The sequence below is a fragment of the Macaca nemestrina genome, chromosome 20 (genome assembly GCF_043159975.1).
Source record: "Macaca nemestrina isolate mMacNem1 chromosome 20, mMacNem.hap1, whole genome shotgun sequence".
Taxonomy (NCBI): domain Eukaryota; kingdom Metazoa; phylum Chordata; class Mammalia; order Primates; family Cercopithecidae; genus Macaca; species Macaca nemestrina.
This window is the reverse complement of record NC_092144.1, coordinates 66197879-66206898: the sequence shown is the minus strand read 5'-3', so window position 1 is coordinate 66206898 and position 9020 is coordinate 66197879.

The window sequence follows — 9020 nt, the reverse complement described above, 5'->3', positions numbered from 1 at the left end:
AGAAACACGAGACCTGCGGAAACATAAAACAATAAAACAAGAAGATGAAAACACCACCCAAGAAGACAGACTAATGTAAGGCTTACTTGGCAGAGTATTCTGTGTGCCATGTACTCCCTTTACCTCCTTTCCTCAAAGATTCTCTGCCCTGTGGAAAAACTGAAGATGCATTGAATGTTTGGGATTAGTCCATTAGACTGATGGATTGTTTGTAGTTTTTATTCTCTATGCCTCCTTTTGGGGAAGAAGCAAGCAAAATATCAAAACCTTCACAAAAGGTTAGCACAGGTTACCTGTTCCTGTGTTAGTTTGCTAAGGAATAATGGTCTCCGACTCCATCTATGTTCCTGCAAACGACATGATCTCATTATTTTTTATGGCTGCATAGTATTCCATGGTGTTTATGTACCACATTTTCTTATCCAGTTTATCACTGATGGGCATTTAGGTTGATTCCATGTCTTTGCTATTGTGAAAAGTGCTGCAATGAACGCTTTTCACAATGAGATGATATCTCATTGTGGTTTTGATTTGCATTTCTCTAATACATGATCCATTTTTTAAGAATAAAAACTTTGTTGAATTTGAGATCACTTTTAATCTAATAGAGCCTTCTAACCAACCATATATTTTCTAGATTTTAGCTTCACTGAATTATTTTACCTGCTTCTCATTGTTCTTTTCGCTAAACCTTTTGTGAAGGCCTTTGGGAGGCCTTTTGCTAAACCTTTTGTGAAGACCTTTGGGAGGCCAAGGCAGGTGGGTCACCTGAAGTCAGGAGTTCCAGACCAGCCTGGCCAACATGGTGAAACCCTGCCTCTACTAAAAACACAAAAATTAGCTGGGCATGGTGGTGGGTACCTGTAATCCTAGCTACTCAGGAGGCTGAGGCAGGAGATTTGCTTGAACCCAGGAGGCAGAGGTTATAGTGAGTGGAGATTGTGTCACTGCACTCCAGCCGGGGTGACAGAGCAAGACCCTGTCTCAAAAAAAAAAAAAAGAAAAGAAAAGAAAAGAAATTTGCAGGGCAAGGGAGGATGTTGAAAATTACATCATTGTTTTGCTTTACTTTCATTCACTGCTGAAGGAAACACAAGCAGGGGGAACCTCTCTGAAAGGCCTTTTCACAATATCTAGCAATCATGTGTGCACTGCTAGGGAACCCAGTGGTTCTACTTCTAAAACTGCAACCTGAGGCTGGGTGCGGTGGCTCATGCCTGTAATTTCAGCAGTTTGGGAGGCCGAGCGGGGAGGATCACGAGGTCAAGAGATCGAGACCATCCTGGCCAACATGGTGAAACCCCATCTCTACTAAAAAAAAAAAAAAATACAAATATTAGCTGGGCGTGGTGGCATGCACCTGTAGTCCCAGCTACTTGGGAGGCTGAGGCAGGTGAATCACTTGAACCCAGGAGGGGGAGGTTGCAGTGAGTGGGCTGAGATCCCACCACTGTGCTCCAGCCTGGTGAGAGAGCAAGATTCCGTCTCAAAACAAAAACACAAAAGGCAGGCATGGTGGTTCACACCTGTAATCCCAGCACCTTGGGAGGCGGAGGTGGGTGGATCATGAGGTAAGGAGATGGAGACCATCCTGGCTAACACAGTGAAAACTCCATCTCTACTAAAAATACAAAAATTAGCTGGGCGTGGTGGCGGCGCCTATAGTTTCAGCTACTCGGGAGGCTGAGGCAGGAGAATGACGTGAACCTGGGAGACGGAGCTTGCAGTGAGCCGAGATCACGCCACTGCACTCCTGGGTGACAGAGAATGACTCTGTCTCAAAAAACAAAACAAAAACAAAAACTGCACCTCACAGATGCACTTGCACATGTGAGATGGTATCCGCACAGGCCAGTCTGTCTTAGGCTGTCTGGACTACCATAACAAATACCATACACTGGGTGGCTTAGTAACAACAGACATCGATTTCTCTCAGCTCTGGGGGCTGGAAGACCAAGATCCAGGTGCTGGCAGATTTAGTGTCTGGCGAGGGCAGCTTCCTGGTTCATAGACAGCACCTTCTTGCTGTGTTGTCCTCACATGGAGGAAGGGGTGAGGGAGCTCGCTGGAGTCTCTTTCATAAGGGCTAGAATCCAAATCATGAGGGCTCTGGCCCCATGACTCAATCACCTCCCAAAGGCCCTGCCTTCTTCTACCATTACCTTGGTGGTTAGAGTTTCAGCCTGTGGATTTTGGGGGGGATGCAGACATTCAGTTCATAACACAGTCCTTCTGGATTCACTCACTGAAATATCCCAGTGTCAAATATTATGCTCTCTATTTTTGGCACTGGGGATATGTTGGTGAGCAAAAGACACACAAAAAATTGTCCTCATGCGGCTAACATTTCAGGGGAGGAAAAACTTTTCTCTCTCTCTCTTTATTGATCTTAGATTCATTGGCTGGAGCCTTGGATGTTATGCTCATGAAAGACAGATTCACAAAAGCATAGCAAACAGAAGTTTATTTATGTGTGCATGCCCATGGGAGCACACTATGATGTGATGGAAGATTATATGCACCATGGAAAAAAGAGCCAAGAGAGAGAACAGAAGTGAGAAATACCCTGCTGCAATTTGTAAAAGGTTGACGGAAGGGCTCACTGAAGCAGGGATGTCTGAGCAAAAGCTTAGAGGAGAAAAGGAGGTAAGAGGTCACGGAATGGGCTGTGTGGATATCAGATGAGTTCCAGACAGAAGGGCAAGGACCACGGCCCTGTGGCCAGGATGTGCCTGGAGCTGTTGAGAAACCGCAGGACCAGCGTGAGTGGAGGTGAATGGGCGAGACGAAGACAGTGGAGATGATCCCAAGAGGTCACGCGGGACCTGATTGGACTGGTGTGGGATGGTTATAACTTTTAGAAGGATCTTTCTGGCTGGCTCTCCTACTGAGAATAAGGGTAGGGAGCTATAGACATAATCCTGGAAAGAAGAATCGTGACCTGTTGCACTAGTGTGACAAATTTACCATGAATTTAGTGGCTTAAGACAACACAGTATTTTTTTTTTTTTTTTTTTTGAGACGGAGTCTCACCCTGTCACCCAGGTTGGAGTGCAGTAGTGCAATATCGACTCACTGTAAGCTCCACCTCCCAGGTTCAAATGATTCTCCTGCCTCAGCCTCCTGAGTAGCTGGGATTACAGGTGTGCGCCACCACGCCCGGCTAATTTTTGTATTTTTAGTAGAGATAGGATTTCACCATGTTGGCCAGGATGGTCTCGATCTCTCGACCTCGTGATCTGTCTGCCTCAGCCTCTCAAAGTGCTGGGATTTCAGGTGGGAGTCACTGCACCTGGCCGACAACACAGCATTTTTAAGATAAAACATTCAGTTATGGAGGCTAGAAGCCTGAAATGGGCTAAGATCACCGGACTAAAATCGAGGTGTTGGCAGGGCTGGTTCCTTCTGGAGGTTCTAGGGGGAGAATCTGTTTCCTGGCCTTCTCCAGCTTCTAAAAGCCTCATGCAGTCCTTGGATTTTTGCTCCTTCCTCCTTCTTCAAAGGTAGCAGTGGCACATCTTCTATCTCATTCCCTCTTCCATTTCTAATACCCACGAACCAACCTCTCTTTATTCCTCCTCCCTGCCACCCTTGCCATAAATACATGGTTATTATGCATCAATAAAAAAAAATCAGGCTGGGTGCAGTGGCTCACGCCTGTAATCCCAGCACTTTGGGAGGCCGAGGCAGATGGGTCACAAGCTCAGGAGTTTGAGACCAGCCTGGCCAACCTGGTGAAACCCCATCTCTACTAAAAATACAAAGATTAGGCGGGTGTGGTGGTGGGCGCCTATAATCCCAGCTACTTGGGAGGCTGAGGCAGGAGAATCGCTTGAACCCGGGAGGCAGAGGTTGCAGTGAGCTGAGATTGCGCCACTGCACTCCAGCCTGGGTGACAGAGTGAGACTCCGTCTCAAAAAAAAAAAAAAAGATTTTCCTAAAGACGGAAATGTTGTGGGATGTCTGTACATCCAAGGGGGTGGAGAAGAGAAAAGCAGTGTTGGCAAGTGAGGAAATAACAGCAGGAGAAGGGGATAATTGAGGACACAGGCTGGGTCTGAAGCGCTCTTGGCAGGAAGAGGGTGGAGAGCCCACATCCAGATGCAGGTGGGTTTGTGGGTCTGAGCAAGGAGTTCCTGGCTTTTCAGAGAAAAGAAGGATGGCGGAATACACCACCCTTAAATATTCCAGTTTGGTGTACTGAGTTTTAAAAATTGGTACATGATAATGGTACATATTGACAGGAAAGGCAGGTGGGAGGGGCTGGATGAAGAGGGGTTGGTTAACGGGCACAAAAATACAATGGATAGGAGTAAGTTCTAGCGTTTGATAGCACAGTAGCATGACTGTAGTTCATAATAATTAATTGTATATTAAAAATGGACTATTTTGAGCTGAAGATGCTTGAGAAGGAGCAGACACAAGAAAAATTCTCTGCCTTCCCTTGATTTGCCGAAAAGCAAGACATCAGTTTGTAAAGGTGCCCCCTTTCCCCTTTTCTACCGGGAAACACAGAAGTTAATCACCGGAGACAGCTCCAGACACGTACAGCCCTGAGAAGGCACCAGACGAATCTACACAACAAACCCTTATGAGCCAGCCCTCATCCTCCATTTTTCCCCCCACACATTTACCTTCTCACAATTTACCATCCCAGGAATTCGAGGTCTTTCTCATCTGTCTTTTCACTTTTCTAAGAATGTATTGTTCTGGCCACAGGTGCGATGGCTCATGCCTGTAATCCCAGCACTTTGGGAAACCGAGGCGGGTGGATCACCTCAGGTCAGGAGTTCGAGACCAACCTGGCCAACATGGCGAAACTCCACCTCCACTAGAAGTAGAAAAATTAGCTGGGTGTGGTGGTGGGCGCCTGTAATCCCAGCTACTCGGGAGGCTGAGACAGGAGAATCACTTGAACTTGGGAGGCAGAGGTTACAGTGAGCCTGGGCGACGGAGTGAAACTATCTCAAAGAAAAAAAAAGAATGTATTGTTCTTTTGTTAGCATGACAGATAAGCCTAAGTTCTAACCACGTCTTAGTGTTACTCATCGCTGAGTGCTCCCATGGGTATGCACACCTAAACTTGTTTGCTGTGCTTTTGTTCATCTGTCTTTCATGAAACTAATGCACAGGCTCCAGCCAATGAATCTAAGATCAATAAAGACAGAGAAAGGGAAAAGCATACTTCCATCCCCTACGGAAGTATATCAAGATCATCTACACATGAAATAAGCCAGGCACAGAAAGACAGACATTGCATGTTCTCACATATTTTGGGGATCTAAAAATTAAAACAGGTTGGGCACAGTAGCTCAAGCCTGTAATCCCAGCACTTGGGGAGGCTGAGGTGGGCAGATCACTTGAGGTCAGGAGTTTGAGACCAGCCTGACCAACATGGCGAAACCCCATCCCTACAAAAAATACAAAAATTAGCCAGCTGTGATCCCAGCTACTCGGGAGGTTGAGACATGAGAATTGCTTGAACCCGGGAGGTGGAGGTTGCAGTGAGCCGAGATCGCACCACTGCACTCCAGCCTGGGTGACAGAGCGGGAACGTGTCTCTAAAAAATAAATATCAAAACAATTGAACTCATGGATATAGAGAGTAGAAGGATGGTGACCAGAGCCTGGGGAGGGTTGTGGGAGGTGGGGAGGAAAGTGGGGGATGGTTAATGGGCAAAAAAAAAATTAGAAAGGATGAATAAGACCTTGTATTTGATAGCACAACATGGTGACTATAGTCTATAGTACTTTAATTATACATTGAAAATAACTAAAATGGTATAATTGGATTGTAACACAAAGGATAAATTTTTGAGGGGACGGATACCCCATTCTCCATGATGTGGTAATTATGCATTGCATGCTTGTGTCAAAGTATCTCATGTACCCCATAAATATATACTTCTACTATGTACCCAGAAAAATTAAACATTAAAAAGCAGGCCGGGTGTGGTGGCTCACACCTGTAATCTCAGCCCTTTGGGAGGCCGAGGCAGGCGGATCACCTGAGGTCAGCAGGAGGAACCGTCATACTGTTCTCCATTTTCCATCCCCATCAGCAATGCACTAAAGTTTCATTTTCTCCATATTCTTGCCAACACGGATTATTTTCCATTTTAAACATCGGTATTCTAATGGGTAAACATTTTTAAAAGATAAAAGTCTGTCTTCTCCATCTGGTTCTGTGGTCGAGTCTTGATCACCCTAGAGTCCATGTAACTTTAAGTTTTGGTAAGAATTATATCCCATGAATCCTTTTCCGTTCATTTTACAAAGGAGAAAACGGAAGTTGAACTAAGTTAAGTAAATTCAGCCCAAGCTGTGAGTGTTGGAAACCAGCAGTTGGAACCTGACCAAATTCCTAAGCCCATGAGCTGAGCTGTGTGGGTGACTGACACCTGCGTTTACTGAGAAGGAATATTTGCAGAGGGGCAGTGTCAAAGTCAGTGCTGCTGAATCCTGCAGCTTTCTTCTCTGTGCCTCGCGATTTCTTCTTCACGTCTACAGCTATCTTGATTTTTTCCTGACTGCCTCTGCCAGTGGCGACCCTAGACCTCTGGACACCTGGAGACCCCACGATATCTCTTTCAGGTCTTAGAATTTTGCTAGTGCTATGAGTCTCCTGGCTCTCAGATCCTCAGAGCTGAAAGAAAACTTGGGAATTTAGGACTCCACTTTGGGGTCAGAAAAGCTGAGTTTCAGAGATGGGCAAGGATTTTCTGAATGAGAGCTGGTAATGTCTGCAGTTGAATCTCTAGCTCTCACTTTTGATTTTCAATATGGACCCACTGGGTGCGGCCAACTGGAGGGTCTAGCCATTGTAACTGTAAGGAAGTGGATGATGAGGAAAAGAGAAGAGAACAAAAAACAGAACTCACCCCTGCAGAGAATTATTCTTGCTGGCTCCTTCCTGTCCAAAGCATCTCCCAAAGCAGACATCACCTGCTCTGCCCCACCCCCCAACCCTTATAGGGGCCGGGGAAGTCAGGCAATTGGCACCTTCTCTTCCCATTGGCGGAGGCTGGCTCACTAGAATTCCTCTGCGTTGCACCGATTGGAAGGCATTTAGCTCCCTTGATTCAGAATGAATGGGCTGCAGGGCTTGATCCTACAGGTGCTTCCAATTTGTAAAGGAACCTCTCCCTCGCCTCTTAGGTCTAGAAGAGCAAGCAACAGGAAGTTACATGTTTCGAGAGCTTCCCAGGCTCCTTAGAAGGCTAACACCGTGTTCAGTCCGAAAGAGCCACTTCCCATTTGGAAACGTCGAGAGCCATTCATTGGCTCATCTTGTTTACATGTTCATCTCTTCTACTTAGGATAGAATTGTATCGAGAAAAAGGAGGGTCTCAAGATCATCAGGGCCCAGTCTAGGGCCCACATACAATGGGCTGAGTCTCAGGGAGACCCAGAGACAGAGCTTGTGGGAAAAGGAAAACTCACCAGCAGAGTACAAGGGAGGGGGCGTTGGGAAGGACTGGCTTGAGGAATTTTCTTTTAAAAAAAAATCACCTACAGTTGGCCGGGCACCATGGCTCATGCCTGTAATCCCAGCACTTTGGGAGGCCGAGGTGGGCGGATCACCAGGTCAGGAGATCGAGACCATGCTGGCTAACACAGTGAAACCCCGTCTCTACTAAAAATACAAAAAATTAGCCGGGCGTGGTGATGGGCACCTGTAGTCCCAGCTACTCAGGAGGGTGAGGCAGGAGAATGGCGGGAACCCGGGAGGCGGAGCTTGCAGTGAGCCAAGATGGTACCACTGCACTCCAGCCCGGGCGACAGAGCGAGACTCCATCTCAAAAAAAAAAAAAAAAAGTCACCTATAGTTGTTGGGGAGAAAACCCACAAGATAACCAACTTTATCAAGTTTGCATCAACTCATGTTGGAATATCAGCAGTTTTTACATAGGAGTTTTAAATTTTTTTCAATTTTATCTTATTTACATATTTTTGAGACAGGGTCTCCTTCCACGGCCTAGGACAAAGTGCAGTGGTGTGATCATAACTCACCCCGCAGCCTCGGCTTCCTGGGCTCAAGTAATCTTCTGCCTCAGCCTCTCCAGTAAATGGCATTACAGGAAAGGGGTCCCGGTCCAGACCCCCAGAGAGGGTCCCTGGATCTCGTGCGAGAAAGAATTCAGGGCGAGTTTGTAAAGTGAAATCAAGTTTATTAGGAAAATAAAGGAATAAAGAATGGTTACTCCATAGACAGAACAGCCTGGAGGGCTGCTGGTGCCCATTTTGATGGTTATTTCTTGATGATATGCTAAACAACGGGTAGATTACTCATGCCTCCCATTTTTAGACCATATAGGGTACTTCCTGACGTTGCCACAGCATTCATAAACTGTCATGGTGCTGGTGGGAGTATAGCAGTGAGGACGACCAGAGGCCACAAACTGTCATGGTGCCGGTGGAAGTGTAGCAGTGAGGACGACCAGAGGCCACAAACTGTCATGGTGCTGGTGGAAGTGTAGCAGTGAGGACGACCAGAGGCCACAAACTGTCATGGTGCCGGTGGAAGTGTAGCAGTGAGGACGACCAGAGGCCACAAACTGTCATGGTGCCGGTGGGAGTATAGCAGTGAGGACGACCAGAGGCCACAAACTGTCATGGTGCCGGTGGAAGTGTAGCAGTGAGGACGACCAGAGGCCACAAACTGTCATGGTGCCGGTGGAAGTGTAGCAGTGAGGACGACCAGAGGCCACAAACTGTCATGGTGCTGGTGGAAGTGTAGCAGTGAGGACAACCAGAGGCCACAAACTGTCATGGTGCCGGTGGAAGTGTAGCAGTGAGGACGACCAGAGGCCACAAACTGTCATGGTGCTGGTGGAAGTGTAGCAGTGAGGACGACCAGAGGCCACAAACTGTCATGGTGCCGGTGGAAGTGTAGCAGTGAGGACGACCAGAGGCCACAAACTGTCATGGTGCTGGTGGAAGTGTAGCAGTGAGGACAACCAGAGGCCACAAACTGTCATGGTGCCGGTGGAAGTGTAGCAGTGAGGACGACCAGAGGC